Source organism: Pinus tabuliformis, chromosome 2_2, assembly GCF_031772625.1.
Source record: "Pinus tabuliformis cultivar Carrire ecotype Pingquan chromosome 2_2, CPIR1, whole genome shotgun sequence".
NCBI classification, from domain to species: domain Eukaryota; kingdom Viridiplantae; phylum Streptophyta; class Pinopsida; order Pinales; family Pinaceae; genus Pinus; species Pinus tabuliformis.
The window spans coordinates 798,375,973-798,392,041 of record NC_142300.1 but is presented as its reverse complement, the minus strand read 5'-3'; the positions used below and the strand labels follow the sequence as shown (position 1 = coordinate 798,392,041).

At 34.9% G+C, this 16,069-nt stretch overlaps 2 pseudogenes; both read left to right on the top strand.

The window, feature by feature from the left end:
- Nucleotides 1–466: 466 nt before the first annotated feature.
- On the top strand, nt 467–8,302 carry LOC149195108 (calcium-dependent mitochondrial ATP-magnesium/phosphate carrier protein 3 pseudogene; annotated as a pseudogene).
- Nucleotides 8,303–8,638: 336 nt separating this feature from the next.
- Nucleotides 8,639–9,908, top strand: LOC149195107 (serine/threonine-protein phosphatase 5 pseudogene; annotated as a pseudogene).
- Nucleotides 9,909–16,069: the final 6,161 nt, after the last annotated feature.

Below are 16,069 nucleotides of genomic sequence, written 5' to 3'. Positions count from 1 at the left end.
CTGACATCAAGGTAAATCGTAAATACACATTGCCCTTTTGTTTTTTTTTTTCATTTCCACAAGAAATAACATTGATTCATGAGTCACATCTCCATTAATATCTTTTCTTGTTGTTTTTACAAGGGATTCAATCCGTCTCCACATTCTGGCATACTAATTTTAGAATTCAGTAAGTTGCTGGAAATTGACCTTCCTTTTTCATTAGTGGATAGGGTTCAGGGTTAACCCCCATGTTAGTTTGCCTGCAAGTTGTTTAATTATCTACATTTGTTGTTTGTAGGATTGAGTCATTAATCTGACATGGGTCTGATCAAGATTCTACTCATTCCACTGGCTATCTCATATGAAATACTCGGTCCCTAGGTGCATCCTGCTTTCTTAATGGATTTTTCTAAGGACTTTCCAGAAGTTTTTCTTATATTCTGAATGGTTCTAGGGATTTTATGCTAAACATTCAGTTACAACTATGAATGGATTGTTAAAATTAAACCTTGTTCAGGTTATTTAATTAATTTGAGTTAAGCTATGAATTGAGAGAAATTCTATAATCAAGTTTTATGTTGGTGATTTCTCCAAAATACCCAATAAGTGGTTATGCAATTGTTCTAGATATATATACACAAGACTAGTTTCAAATTTTGGTAATATATATAGTTAATTTTAGTATGTTGACTTTTTACTATTCTATGAATTTTGAGCTTCTGGATTGGTAATGTCTAGCTGGACCTATTATGATTTCCCTTGGCAGAAAGAGTATTGTACACATAGATCACAATTGAAAATATTTTATAGTTGAAGTATGTTGATACATGTTTGGTTCTGTAGTGTATGCATGGGCTGGTAATTTAATTATAATAGGAATCAACCCAGTCTTCAAACTTGCTTAGCATTTTTACTATTGCAATCTACTACATGTTAGCTGCATGGATAGCATGCAACCCCTCTAGATATTTTCTCCTAGCCCAGTGTATACACCTACCTTTGTTCGATTTCAACTGATATGTCATGCACTTCAATTAACCTCTTATTTCACAGTAGATTATACATTACTCCAAGGCTTGAAACCTATGGCTTGTAACGCCAGTCGACCCAACCTTGAATGATATTTGACTCCCCCCGATCTATGATAACCTTGCTAGATCTTAGTAACCCCTACTAAGCCTTGATAATGTTTATTTAACACTATCTTTCTCATAGATTTATCCTTGGCAATGTCTTTCCTTCTGGGAATTTGTATCCCGTTAGCCTAGGCTTTTCAGTTATTTCTCCTAAAAGAAAAAGCCTTATTTTCCACTTGCAGTGCTTGTATCCTCGGTCTTTATCTCCGACAGGGGTGCAATATATATCCATATATTTTAATTCATGAAATTCAATTTGAATCTAATTCTTCTAAGATTCTGGAAAGTATCATTTACTTTGATATTAGTGATTATGATTTCCAACAATGGAAACAACAAATTTATTTATTAATCTAAAAATTATTTTGCAACCATAGTCAATTTGTCTCAATCCTAGTTAAACCACTAGTAATAGTATCAACAAACAACTAACTATTTTAATTACAATGGGTGGTGTTACAGAAACCACCCCAACTAATTCAACTTCATCTACTAGGTGAATTAGAAGATGCACATGCAAGTCCATGAAACTCGTAAACAATTCCTTCTCAAACGTACAAACAATCTTAGATATCTCTTAATGCCACCATTTAATGCTAGCCATGTGAATATCCTTTCATGTGATCGAATGTACAAATGTAGATAATTAGGTTATGTCATGTCACAGGTCTTGGGGGAATTCACAATTCACACACCCACACACAAGCAGAGGATAATGTCATTGCATATTAAAAATTACATTATACATAAAGTAATTATAAAATATCCTGTTACATAAATGTAAAAAAAAAAAAAAAAAAATCATATTTAGCCATAATACTCTTAGAAGGTTCAAATGGTCATGTGATTTCAACTCCGACAAATGGTATTCCACAATAAAGCAGCCCCATAGTGAAGACCAATATAAAGGAGACACCCTCACAGTCATTATAACTACCTTTTCCAAATAAATATCATATTTCTTTCAAACCCATGGGACATCACCTTCTTTGAAATACCAAGAGAGATGAACCTCTCTAGTTTCTTATCTTGGCCAATGTTTCTCTTTAGTTTTTGAAGAAATAAGATCCCTCCTAACAAAAAATGTTTCATTTTGTTTTGATGATATCTGCCTCCATAGACAAGATGAAACATTTTTAAATAGATGCATGGGATCTAGTAAGTGGGAAATATTAAGATGCTCCAAATATGGGAGCTCATAAAAGACAAATTTACTTTTCATCTTGATGGGAAATTTCTTAACATAAGTGTAGAAGAATTCAGATCATTGAACATAGGATGCCCATTTGAATAGAAAATTTATGCAAAATCATTTTCCTTCTCTCTCTTATATTCTATAACCCATTAAGTTCGTGTCATTATTGCATGCCTTTGGGTTCTCTCTATTTACCATTGAAAGTGAATGTTTCTCTTTTGTAAGTGTGTTCTTTTCGAACAAATACCCTCAAGCAGTCATGCATTGGCTTTCATAGGTGGTTAGACCACCTAGATTTTAGAGAAGTCCCACATCATTTACTTCCATGATACACTTTTGTTACAAGACCTGCGAAATTTTTGTATAAAGACCAGAAGATTAGTGACCATGAAGATCAAAACAATGGAAGTGAAGTAAATTAATATGTGAAACAATATTGTTACACATATAAACAAATTAATAAAATGTAATTTACTAGAGAGAACTCCCAAGCTTGGATAATCATGTATGATGTAAGAAAATATGCCATACAACATAAAACCAATCTCTCTTGTTTTGGTTCTTGATACATCATACACAATTATCTCTTGCCATAGTTCCTTCAATTCATTTATTAGTGGATGTACGTAGACATACATATTATTCACTTGTCTTTTGCTAGGGACTATGAGAGCGAACATAAGATGTGAATTCTTCATGGACAACCATGGCAGGATATTATTATTGATCACTACTATAGGCCACACAAAATAGATGATGCTTTGGAGGGAATATGGGCTAACACCATCCATGGCTATGCCAAATCGTAGACTTCATACTTCATCCTTGAATTTTTCAAGCCATGTATCCTCTATAGGCTTCATGGCTATTGAATATGTTGGGATTGACATAACTCTTGACTGACTTTTATGTGAGGCATGTAATGCCTACAACATAAATAATTCTTTGTGAAAAAAGAACCTTTGAGTCCTTTGGATTATAGTCAGGTTCCTTAATATCTTAAGAGGGGGACCATGCAATTTACCGAAATTTTCCTAGTTACAATACCTCTCATGCCCACATTTCAGACGTCTCTCTTTGTCTAGATATTCTCCTCTTTATAGAATACAATCATTCATGAGTACTCAACACCCCACATTTTCAACAACTGATTTTCCTCTTCGAAGCTACACGATAAGACATTATGACTAAGAAGAACCTTATATTTGCATAACTTGAAGTTGGTGGGGAATATAATTCTACAATGTAAATATTTAACGTTCATAAAATTAACCATTTTTAATGTTAAAATTTGTGGGACAATATTTCTCAAAATATATAGGACTTGATTGATCATGCAAGTGAATTACCTCTATTTTGCGAGAAACATGTGTTCGACATGCCAAACTTTTCTTTCAAGTTGTACAACAACATCATTATCCCTAGCTAAGTAGATTTTGACTTGCTGCTAGGTCCAAAGACACGGGTGGTGGAAGAAGATTTTAGGATTTCAAATAGGTATCAATGATATGATCATCAACCCGTATCTCATCATTATGGAATGTAACTAAAAATATTGCCTCTGTGATAGTTGTACCCTCTAAGTAATCATCCATACCAACCTCTATTTGATTGCGTCTTTTCCCAACTTGAGATGAAAAAATATTATTGTTGTAGCCATTCCTAATTAGTGAATTTAGATGTAGTATGAATTGAATAGGTGGTTGATTCATCCATTATTTGTATGCTTCCACTCTGAGTCATGCTCTTAATTCAACCTTCCCTCGAGTTGACGTGGTAGTGGGGTGGATCAGAAGATGGCAGGTGGGTCGATCATCATCACTAGTATCCTAATTTCAAAACATATTGAATGTCTTTAGTACAATATCAATGATATTAGTAAGAACACCAATGAAATTGGCGTAATGCAATTATGTTATGACAAACAATTATTACAATCGATGATCCATTATTACAGTTGGAAGATGCCATGTTCCAATTGGAGGGTGAAGAGGTTGTCCATTTTCATCTACCAACTGCCTGTGATATGTTTCTCTCGATAAGTTCTTCTGACTTTTTTCAAATGGTGTGATGCAGGAGCATCTAGACCATGCCAACAATGTGATAGGATGGTCACATGTTCTGGCTAAATGCAAGACTTGAGGAAAGCTTAGTTGTTAAATTTGTGTTAATTTCAATAAGGGTAGGTAGTTAATAGTGGTCTAGTTTAGTTAAAAGATGATAAAGATTGAGTTGTAACTAATTCTTTCATGTATGGAAAGGGGTAGTTAGGTATGACTGAGATATAACTTCCTTTTGGGAGGAGAGGGAGGTAAGGTTTTGGACGGCAAGAAGTTTGTAAGCCTCTGGGCATTTGAAAAGGGCCATCGATCTGAAAATCTGGCCATGAACCAAGTGAGTTTTTGTAATTGATTACATTTGGCTAAATTGATGAGGAATTTGTTCTGGAAATTTTGTGCGAATCATATATATATTGTTGGTTAAGTTCTGTTTAGAGAATTTTTAATTTACTGTGCAAAGCATATGAGGGAAGCATTGTTCTTAATTAATATCAAATTATGTATTGAATGGAATTCAATCTACACATGCTAAAGGGGATGTAAGAAAAGGGACGGATCACTCTGGAGGAAGATTGAATCGAGGTTCGATTCAAGTTGGTATTCATATATCGGCTTGGAAGGTCGATTTCCAGGTTAGCGCGGTGGAATTATGAACGGAGGGATTTTGAAATAATTTGTGGAAGACTGGATTATAACTGAGGAACTGACTGCGTGACGGGGTATGGCGCAGAGATTGTGCCAGTGGTGAAAACAAACCATGGTTTGGATGATACAGAATCTGTCGTTATGTGGAAGAGTGCAGATTCCAAAACTGAATTCGAGGTGGTCTGCGTGGAGTTAGAGAAATCACTGGAGACAGAATTGATAGGGTTTCATTGAGCGGACTGTCATGCTGATGTTGGAGGCAAATTCTAGTAAAACTGTTATGGAAGTGTTTGGTTGTTTACATCTCACTGATATATATGTTCGAGTGTTTTGGTAGATTCAGATTGGTATCGTTCGACTCGAGAATCAAGAACAGTTCAGTGGTTTTACAAATTAAGGCAGAACCAGAGAATTTGATCCAGAGCAAACAATGAACAGACCTTCGATGATGAGGTTCAATCGAATGAGGTTTTGAGAATGAATGGTGGCAGGGGATGGACGTAGAGGTCGTTAAGTCTCTGTGCGTACTATAGTAGAAGCGTATCAAAGATGAGGGCCGTCCAAGGAAGGGAAATGTGTTGGAAGTCATACAAGAATGAGCCAAAACGGAGCTGGGCGTATTTACTTTGGAATTGGTAAATAATGGTCCACAGTGTGATTATTAACCCAAGGGCGCCATGGTAGCAGTTAATTGCAGACCCTCTGTATATTTGTTCTGCGTGTAAGAAATTGATACAGAATGAGTACCCTAATGAAGATGCTTAAGTTTATGACTTTCAATTGAGAAGCTTCCGCAATTCAGGTATGATGAAAATCGCTAGGAGTCTTGTCTGGACAAATATTTGAAGATGCATTTTTTTTTTATATGCCTGAGAATGGAGAGATTCTGGGTTTTGCAGGGTGAGTCCTGCATCAAGTGGTATCAGAGCCGGAATAGCTCTGAGTGGAGATTTAAGTTTTCAGTTAAATTAATTGCATGTGATGAATGAATGCCAGATTTTGGAACTGATGAAGATTGCAGCACAGATATGCAAGTGCAGTTGACGAAGTGAAGCAAGATCAACAGGATATTGAAGGGGAGTTGTTAGATGACATTTTCTCTAGTTTGAAAGATGTTTGCAGAGTTCAGGTTGCAAGCAGATTGAAGAAAGTCTCAGCGGGAAGAAGAAGATCACAGCTGTAGAGCAGTGATAGAGGAGTCCAACAAAGGATTCTAAGTGAATGTGGCAGAACCTGAAGATTCAACAGAGCTTGAATAATGTTGCAAATGGGTGAAGCCTGAAGTTTCAGTGGAGAAATGCTCGAAAGGTTCCAGTAGAGGACCAGTGATTACCAAAAGACCAGATCCGGAGGAAGGGATTGGTGAGGTAAGTGGCAGCAGAAGAGTTTGTTGTTGCAGAGGCTTGGTGCAACTCATGGGTGAGAAACTCATGGCGAGGAAGATGACTATTGAAATTCATAGAGGAGAGAGCAGAGGTTCAGAAAGAGGCCACAGTAGAAAGAGGGAGAAAGAGGATGCCAAGGTAAGTGGCATAAGACAGCAGTTGACGGATGAAGAGTATGAGAAAGAGAAAGCTGAGATAGCAGTGCAACTTGGGTTATTGATGGAGTTGTTATAGGAGAATATGAAAGACCAGAGACATGGTTGGACCATGAGGAAAAGAGTGAAGTGTAAGAGGCTACAACAGAAAGCAGATCAATAGATAAAGATGCAGTTAACAAAAGAGCTGAGGGAGCTCGAGCAGATGATGAGTATACAATTGAGACATGAAAAACTCAGAGCAGCTGAGTTGAAAGCGGAGGTTCCCATTGGTGAAACATAAGAAAAGATCATTGATGACTTCTTGAACTATTGGGTAAATCCGGAACGACTGGATAATGTAAAACCTTGTATTTTTGTAGCTGACAATTGTGATGTGACGACAGGAGTTAGTGAGGAGGATGCACAATCTTGTGAAGCTGTCATAAGTATGGGGAAGAATCTTTCAGGAGATAAATACTTGGAAGAAGAAAGAAGCGGTTCGTTTGAAGCTGTTGCAGTAGAGAGAGGAGCTCAAGAAGAAAGGATCAAGACAAAGATAATGGTAGATGCTGCAGGCAAATTTGTTCAAAGGAAAATGTTTGAAGAAGTAGGGGAAGCAGATGAAACAGATGAAGTTATCTGCAAGCCAGAGGAAGGAATATCTCTGGATGATGATGAGGAAGTGGTGAGATCGTATGGGGGTCTCAAAAGTTCAGAAGAGAACTTGCGTCAGCGTACTGAAATGTTGACACAAAGACTAGATTCAAAGAAACAGGTGACAAAAGATAAAACTGGTGGGAAAGACGCAAATAAGATAATTGATGCTCCACAACAACTTGATGACCGTTTGTTGCATATGCCCTTGGCTACGATGTTTCCGCTCGAAGGAAGTTCAGAGGAGGTGCAACTTTCCAAGAGCAGCCTGAGGGAGACGAAAGAGGAGAGAGAATTGAGGATCCGGAGTCTGTTTAATTTCTTTGATGCAATGAACAGTGGGAACCTTGACAATTCGCAAATTGAGCGGGGTCTACAGGCATTGCGGACACCGGACAAATACAAGTATCCCAAGGATTTGCTTCAAGTTAGCGATTCTAATTAGGATGGCCGTGTCGAGTACCAGGAGTTTCGACGGTATATGGATGACAAGGAACTCGAGATTTACCGCATTTTTCAGGCGATAGATGTGGAACACAGTGGCTGCATTTTACCTAAAGAGCTATGGGAAGCACTCGTTAGAGCAGGTATTAAAATGAGTGATGAAGAACTTGCGCATTTCGTGGAGCACATAGATAAGGATAATAATGGAATCATAACATTTGAAGAGTGGTGGGATTTTCTCCTTTTATATCCACATGAGGCAACCATAGAAAACATATACAGGTATTGGGAAAGGGTTTTCCCCATAGATATTGGGGAGCAAGCAGTTATTCCTGAAGGTATTGACAGGCACACACAAGCGTCCAATTATCTTATTGCTGGAGGGGTTTTTGGTGCTTTGTCTTGAACCGCCACAGCTCCTCTTGACCGTTTGAAGGTGATATTGCAGGTGCAGAGATCAGGAGCTCATGTTATTCCAACTATTAGTAATATTTTTAGAGAAGGTGGTCTTAAAGGATTTTTCAGAGGGAATGGAATTAATGTTCTGAAAGTAACTCCTGAATCTACAATCAAGTTTTTTTCTTATGAAATGATGAAAGATTTTGTTGTTCACATAACTAGAGAAGAAAAGGAAGAAGCGCTGACAATGACAAGAAGTCAATGACAGGATCAAGGAGGAAAATAAAGCAGCGCCCATCAAGAAGCTAATGTATGGGAGAAGGAGTTAGAGTTGCTGGAGAAATGGCTAAAAGCACGAGTACCTGATGAAGACTGCAAAAATTTTGCAATAAAAGAAGCAGAAGCAAGGGAGGAAGTTCACAACTGTGAACCAAGGCAAAGGAGACTTATTGGAATAGATGATGCGGGGGAAAAAGTTGAAAACTCTTTGAAAGATTTAAATCAACACACTGAAGTGTTGATGAAAGGAAAAAGTCCAGCACAGCAAGTTGAAACTCTGTTGAAAGGAGACACACAGTGTAGATGTGTGAGACAAAGGAAGATGCAGCTGGACAGCAACAACCAGCTAGAGCAAGAAGGAGGAATTAATGAAGAAGACCATCAAGTAGATCGACTGGAAGTGAAGATTTAGAACATAAAAGAACTGTTGTTGAGGCAAGCCAGAAGGAAAAGGCTGACAACATCAGAAAAAGTGATCAGCGAAGTACAAAAATATTTTCAGCAGGGTAAGAGAATTTGTACAAAAGATCCTGACACCGCCAAAAAGTTTGAAGAGACCGAAACAACAGTAAAAAATGTTAGACTCATTGAGGCCATCTCAGCGAGTGGTCTTGAGAATCACTCTGTTGATGATTCCTTCAATTCTCATTCAATAAAGGTGGAGCGACGACATGGAATAGAAGGAGAAAATATAACAGTAATGGATGACTTCAGGAATCAGGAAAATATGCGCGGAAGGTGTGCGTCCCCAATATTATTACAAGTAAAAGATTTGCTAGAGGCGATGCCATCGTTGGTTGACATCAACATTCCGAACGAAAAGCGATTCACTGTTTGTGATGACATCCATGTTGAAGATATGCTTGCGCTATTCAAGTGTATGTGTCCAACTGGACTCTATTTTGCAAGAGGAAACCGTGGAAGCAAGAGTATGAACCAGATTCATAGTTTTAAGGGCGAAGTCAAGTCCAAACATAGTGAAAGCATGGTTGAGCTTTTCGCTGAAGTGTTTTGCTGCATGCTTTTGGCTCATGTCCTCAATGGCAAGATTTTTGTTGTCCGCAAAAGTCCTTTTAGCGTTGATGATATAATATTGGAGGGTATCAAAGAAATTGTTCGATTCCGCGAGCCCCCTGAAGAGGGTTTGATGTGTGGAATACTTTGTAGCGATCCAGAGCGTGGACCCCGCAAACGAGAGGTTGGTTTGTATTTTGGAGAAGACGTGACTAAAAGATTTCTGCAAGAAAACAATCTTGCGCAGGTGGTCAAGACTCATGAAGTTAAAGAAGAAGATTATGAGATTGAACACGATGGAAAACTTATTTCAACACTAAACTATAGTGACTATAGAGGGAGGATGAACCAGGAAGCAGCTGACATGCAGCCTAAACGGAGGAGCAGAGCACATGGACAACTCCGGGACAAAGTCTGGGATCCACGAGGAATTTTATTTTTCCTTTTGTTCCTTTTTGAAAGCACATGATCGGGAGATCATGAATGTTTTCAAGCATGAGAGTCTGATGCAGGAGCATCTAGACCAGGCCAGCAATGTGACAGGATGGTCACATGTTGTGGCTAAACGCAAGACTTGAGGAAAGCTTAGTTGTTAAATTTGTGTTAATTTCAATAAGGGTAGGTAGTTAATAGTGGTCTAGTTTAGTTAAAAGATGATAAAGATTGAGTTGTAACTAATTCTTTCATGTATGGAAAGGGGTAGTTAGGTATGACTGAGATATAACTTCCTTTTGGGAGGAGAGGGAGGTAATGTTTTGGAAGGCAAGAAGTTTGTAAGCCTCTAGGCATTTGAAAAGGGCCATCGATCTGAAAATCTGGCCATGAACCAAGTGAGTTTTTGTAATTGATTACATTTGGCTAAATTGATGAGGAATTTGTTCTGGAAATTCTGTGTGAATCATATATATACTCTTGGTTAAGTTCTATATAGAGAATGTTTAATTTACGCTGCAAAGCATATGAGGGAAGCATTGTTCTTAATTAATATCAAATTATGTATTGAATGGAATTCAATCTACACATGCTAAAGGGGATGTAAGAAAAGGGACTGATCACTCTGGAGGAAGATTGAATCGAGGTTCGATTCAAGTTGGTATTCGTATATCGGCTTGGAAGGTCGATTTCCAGGTTAGCGCGGTGGAATTATGAACGGAGGGATTTTGAAAGAATCTGTGGAAGACTGAATTATAACTGAGGAACCGACTGCGTGATGGGGTATGGCGCAGAGATTGTGCCAGTGGTGAAAACAAACCATGGTCTGGATGATACAGAATCTGTCATTATGTGGAAGAATGCAGATTCCAAAACTGAATTCGAAGTGGTCTGCGTGGAGTTAGAGCAATCACTGGAGACAGAATTGATAGGGTTTGATTGAGCGGACTGTCGTGTTGATGTTGGAGGCAAATTCTAGTAAAACTGTTATGTAAGTGTTTGGTTGTTTACATCTCACCGATATATATGTTCGAGTGTTTTGGTAGATGCAGATTGGTATCGTTCGACTGGAGAATCGAGAACAGTTCAGTGGTTTTACAAATTAAGGCAGAACCAGAGAATTTGAACCAGAGCAAACAATGAACGGACCTTCGATGATGAGGTTGAATCGAATGAAGTTGTGAGAATGAATGGCGGCAGGGGATGGACGCAGAGGTCGTTAAGTCTCTGTGCGTACTATAGTAGAAGCGTATCAAAGATGAGGGCCGTCCAAGGAAGGGAAATGTGCTGGCAGTCATACAAGAATGAGCCAAAATGGAGCTGGGCGTATTTACTTTGGAATTGGTAAATAATGGTCCACAGTGTGATTATTAACCCAAGGGCGCCGTGGTAGCAGTTAATTGCAGACCCTCTGTATATTTGTTCTGCGTGTAAGAAATTGATACAGAATGAGTACCCTAATGAAGATGCTTAAGTTTATGACTTTCAATTGAGAAGCTTCCGCAATTCAGGTATGATGAAAATCGCCAGAAGGAGTCTTGTCTGGACAAATATTTGAAGATGCATTTTCTTTTTATATGCCTGAGGATGGAGAGATTTTGGGTTTTGCACGGTGAGTCCTGCATCATGGTGGAATATCTTTTACATCTGAATAGAATTCTAAATTAGGATCCTACAAATTTGGAGATATTATTATTCAAATTCGCAATGATTATAAAAAATGCAAGTACATAATCGAAATATAAATAAAATCTAAACTTACTAGATATGGAAATGGAGAACCTCGTGAAGGACTTTTATCAACAATATGAAACGAGTTGGAATTTGAAGAATTTTCCATGAAGAATTGGCCATTTGATATTATTGATATTTTGTCCCTCCTTTCAAAAAAAACAGAAATAAAATTTTGTGTGCATATCTAATATTAATTTCGATAACCATATAACCATAGTTTGAATTGCAATATAGTTTTCAAGCCGTTTTTCAAGAATAAGGTTACTTTAAGTGAAAAATGTATACTATGAACTGTGATAATCCATGTTAATGCATCTTAAAAGATAATTTGAGATTAATATAAAATTTTATGTGCAAATTAAATTTTACATAGGTTTAAAACCTTACTATGGCACTCATCAAAACAAATCGCACCGATGTGTTTAAAGAACAACAACACTAGTGCATTGAAATAATACCAACACCAGTTTCCGGAATTTCGAAAAATATAAAATATGTTATCATATTGGTGCTCTTATACAAAACAACACCGACGTGTTTAAATAAAAAAAAAACACTGGTACACACCAGTCTCCAAGATTTTCAAAGTAAAAGAAAATTTTACCATGTAGGTGCTCTTATAACAATTACAACACGGATGCATTTAGATACAAACCACACCATTGCATTAAAATGTTAATCACACTCCTTCGGTATTTAAAAAAAAATGTAAAAGAATTGTATCATGTTGGTGTGTTGAAAAAATTTGGCACCTCCACAATGTCGGTGTGCTTTGCTTATAAATGTACTTGTGCTCTTTATTGTCAAACACACCAATGTTTGGATTAAGTGAACAAAAAAAACGTGATTTCTTTTTTTTTTAATTCAAATATGAGCGATAATCTATTTAAATAGTAAAAAGTTATTCACTATTTGATTATTTTTCCCAAAATTCCAGGGAGTGATTTGCAAGAGAGACTTACTAGGAACACTATGCAACAACAAACTATTTTGGAGCAACTAAACTATTCAAAAGATTAGAAGCTGAAAGGTATGGTGATTCACTTAAATCCTTACATTGTAAAAATTTTACTAATAATTTTTTTACAATATCTGTTAGGGTTTAATTAAAATATAAATCATTTGAAAATGGGACATACTAGGAGTACTTTGGAGTACCAAAATATTTTGGAATTGGAGAAATATCAGAATTTGAAAGATATGGTGATTCACACATAACTCTACATAGCAAAAAATTAAAATTTTAATGTTAATAATTTTTACAATTTATATTAGATTTACTCAAAATTTAGAAAAAAAATATAAAATTAAAAAAGTAATTAAATAAAAAATTAGATTAAATCAAATTAAAAACTGTGTGTAATAAAAATTTTACTATTGATTTTACTAGTAAAATTTCGGTAGATCCCATGTCATTCGAGTTGTAACGAACGAGCCATAACCATTAAAATGGTTCGGTCTAAATGGAATATATCGAGATCTATCTCGATATTTATTGTATGTTTTATCTTGATACTAAGATCTTGTCCATCTGAACAACTCTGGGCAGGGTATTTGATCGGAGAGTCATTGTTTAAAATGATCAAGGTTGTGGCTGTGTCGACAAGTTTGACCCTATTCGCTTATCATATATTCAGATTCGATGAATCTAGACCATTTGAATTTGTATCCTTCCTTCTCGTATTAGAAGGTTACTAGTAAAATTTTATAAGATGTATGTTCTTATTTAAATTTAATTAAAATTAAAACAAAAATAAATGAGTACTTACCTTAAACTGTGGCATATGTGACTATAAAATGTCAAGTTAGGGTTTAACTCGTTTATCACTTGACAATTAGGTTTTTTAATTTTAGGCATTTTAGATTTAATGGGTTTCTGTCCTTGTTATACATATGGCACTTGACATGTAAAGTAGGGGGTTTGTTTATTGAATTAGATCCAAACACTGTCACCCTTGTCCTATTTTTTAAAAAAAGACATATGTTTCGTGGTGGACAAATTTCCATGAGTGTGCCCTAGGTCATAAAATGCACCAACGTATGTTAGTCCTGTCAAAGTAAGGGGTTTGTTTATTGAATTAGATCCAAACACTGTCACCCTTATCCTATTTTTTTTAAAAAGACTTGTGTTTCATGGTGGACTAATTTCCATGAATGTGCCCTATGTCATATAATGCACCAACGTATTTTAAACTCGTTAGTCCTGTCTAGTTTGTTCATCGGTGCTTCAAGTGTACTATAACACACAGACACGCCTCTACTAAATAGATCCATTAAGTCATTGCATGGTGTTTATCATTACAAATCATATCGTTATAATTTAATTTTTTTTTTAAAAGAATCACACACAATGTTCAATAATTAAACACTCGGTGCATTTAATGGCCTAAATGGATCAGTGCATTTATTCAAATAAATGCACTGTTACCAAAGCTCTTTTTTCCATAATTTTTTTATTTATGTATAAAATATATTTAGTGACTTTTATATCAAATCGTACAAGTTTTCTATTTATAAAAAATATCTGAGAATGTTTCAAATAACAAAAATACTAATCGACACAATGATAACACATTTGAGAATGTGTAAAATAACAAAAATACTAATCAACACAATGATAACACATTGAAAAAAGCATGGAATGCAATTTTTTGTAATTTCTTTCCAAAATAAATATGTTTGAACTATATGTAAGTATAACTAATATGTATTTCAAAGCCAAAAAATGAAGAAGGTCGATAAAACTATTTTTAATCTATGTGGAGAAGATAGTAAAAGTATGATCAGAAATTTGTAGAAGGATGAATGAGGTGAATGAAAAATAGTATTCAATACGAGTTTATTTTTAATTTTCATTAGTAGTGTACTTAATAATATTAGATAACATGTTTCAAATAGTCTATTAATTCATATATGATTAATGTTATACACGGAGGAACAATGAAGGGAAAAATCAATGTCATTTTAAGAAAAAATATATAGAACACATAAATGACAATGAATTGTTCCTTAGCTCATCTGGAGTGGTGTTAGAAGTTAATGAAAGGGAGGGGTGGAAGGATTTTTATAAAAATACTATGAATTCAGTGTAATGAAAGTATAGACGTATATTCTACTTACAATATAAAAATCAATCCAATGATTCAAAAAACTAAATTATGTCTAAACTACATGAAGTATTACTAGAGAAATAGTCAACGGAACATGTCATAATTGTAACAGAAAAGGTATACAACAACAAAAAAAATAACATTTAAAAGGTAATATTCATAATTAAAATGATTTTGCACAATTATATGTACATATTAATACAAATCATTCATTTATTAATATGAGTTTTGTTATATTTATTTTTCATATGTCAATAAAAAATAGTTTATTATTTTTTTCAAGAAGATTATGAAAATCTCAAAGGATCAATGAGCTGATATGTGAAACATCCCAGTAGGAATGTCCAAAAAAATGTACAATGAGATGGTAAAAGAAATGGACATAATTGCATCACAGGAGGAGTTATTTCAACAAAAACGTGGTTCAAATGTATGTAATCATGATTGAATTTGCACATATTAAAAACTAATTTCGCACTAAATTCATTTTCAAGTATTTTCTTGCACAAAAGAAAGAAAAATGGAACTCATTGAACACATAAAAACAGGACGACAAGGAAGAAAATGGTTGATATCAAAGTTTTTTAGTAATTATTAATATTTCCTTATAACAACTCAAAGTTTTATTTTTGTATATTTTTAGTTATTTTACAAAAACCATCATTGAATGTCTTCAAATATGTGCTAACATACAAAGAAGAGCGATTAGAAAAATTGATTGACTTGTGTTAAATATGGGTTGTGATTATAAGTTGGTATATCCAAAATTAATTAAGATATTTTTAAGTATCTATATTGTTTTAAATATTTCAATTTATAATTAATAAGAACAAAAAAACATTATATTAAATCCATAATTTTTAATGAGATTAAAAATATACATAAAATAAAGTATAGAACTACATTAAAAAAAAACTTCTTACAAGGCATGAAACTTGGTTCTGAAACTATTAGCATTTAATCATTCCAACCCATATTAAACGAAAATGAATTACCATTTAAAAAAGAAATATGGAATAACAATTCCTCATTTGACCGACCATAATGTTAATTATGATAAACAAAAACTTTAATTATTGAAATAACAATAAAATATGTATTTTTAATTTTTTTCTTATAATTGGGGTAAACTACTTCGACTATTTAGTTCAAAACATCTTAAGTTTTTTTATATAATGAAATCCATTAAAATTTAATAGTAGATTAAAACACAACCCTTAACCAAATCATTATAATCCAAAGAATTGGATTGAGGTTGCATTAAAGGATACTTGGACTTTTTATACGATAAAAGGAATCAAAATTTAACAACAAACTGAAACATAATGGTGAACCAAATCATTAATTTACTTATTATTCGGGAGAGTGTTCTTTTTGTCCAATCATATTTGTCACCACCTAACTCCATTTCGTTGGTCTTTGATAAGGCATATTATCTAGCCATTTTTCAAACCACATTACGA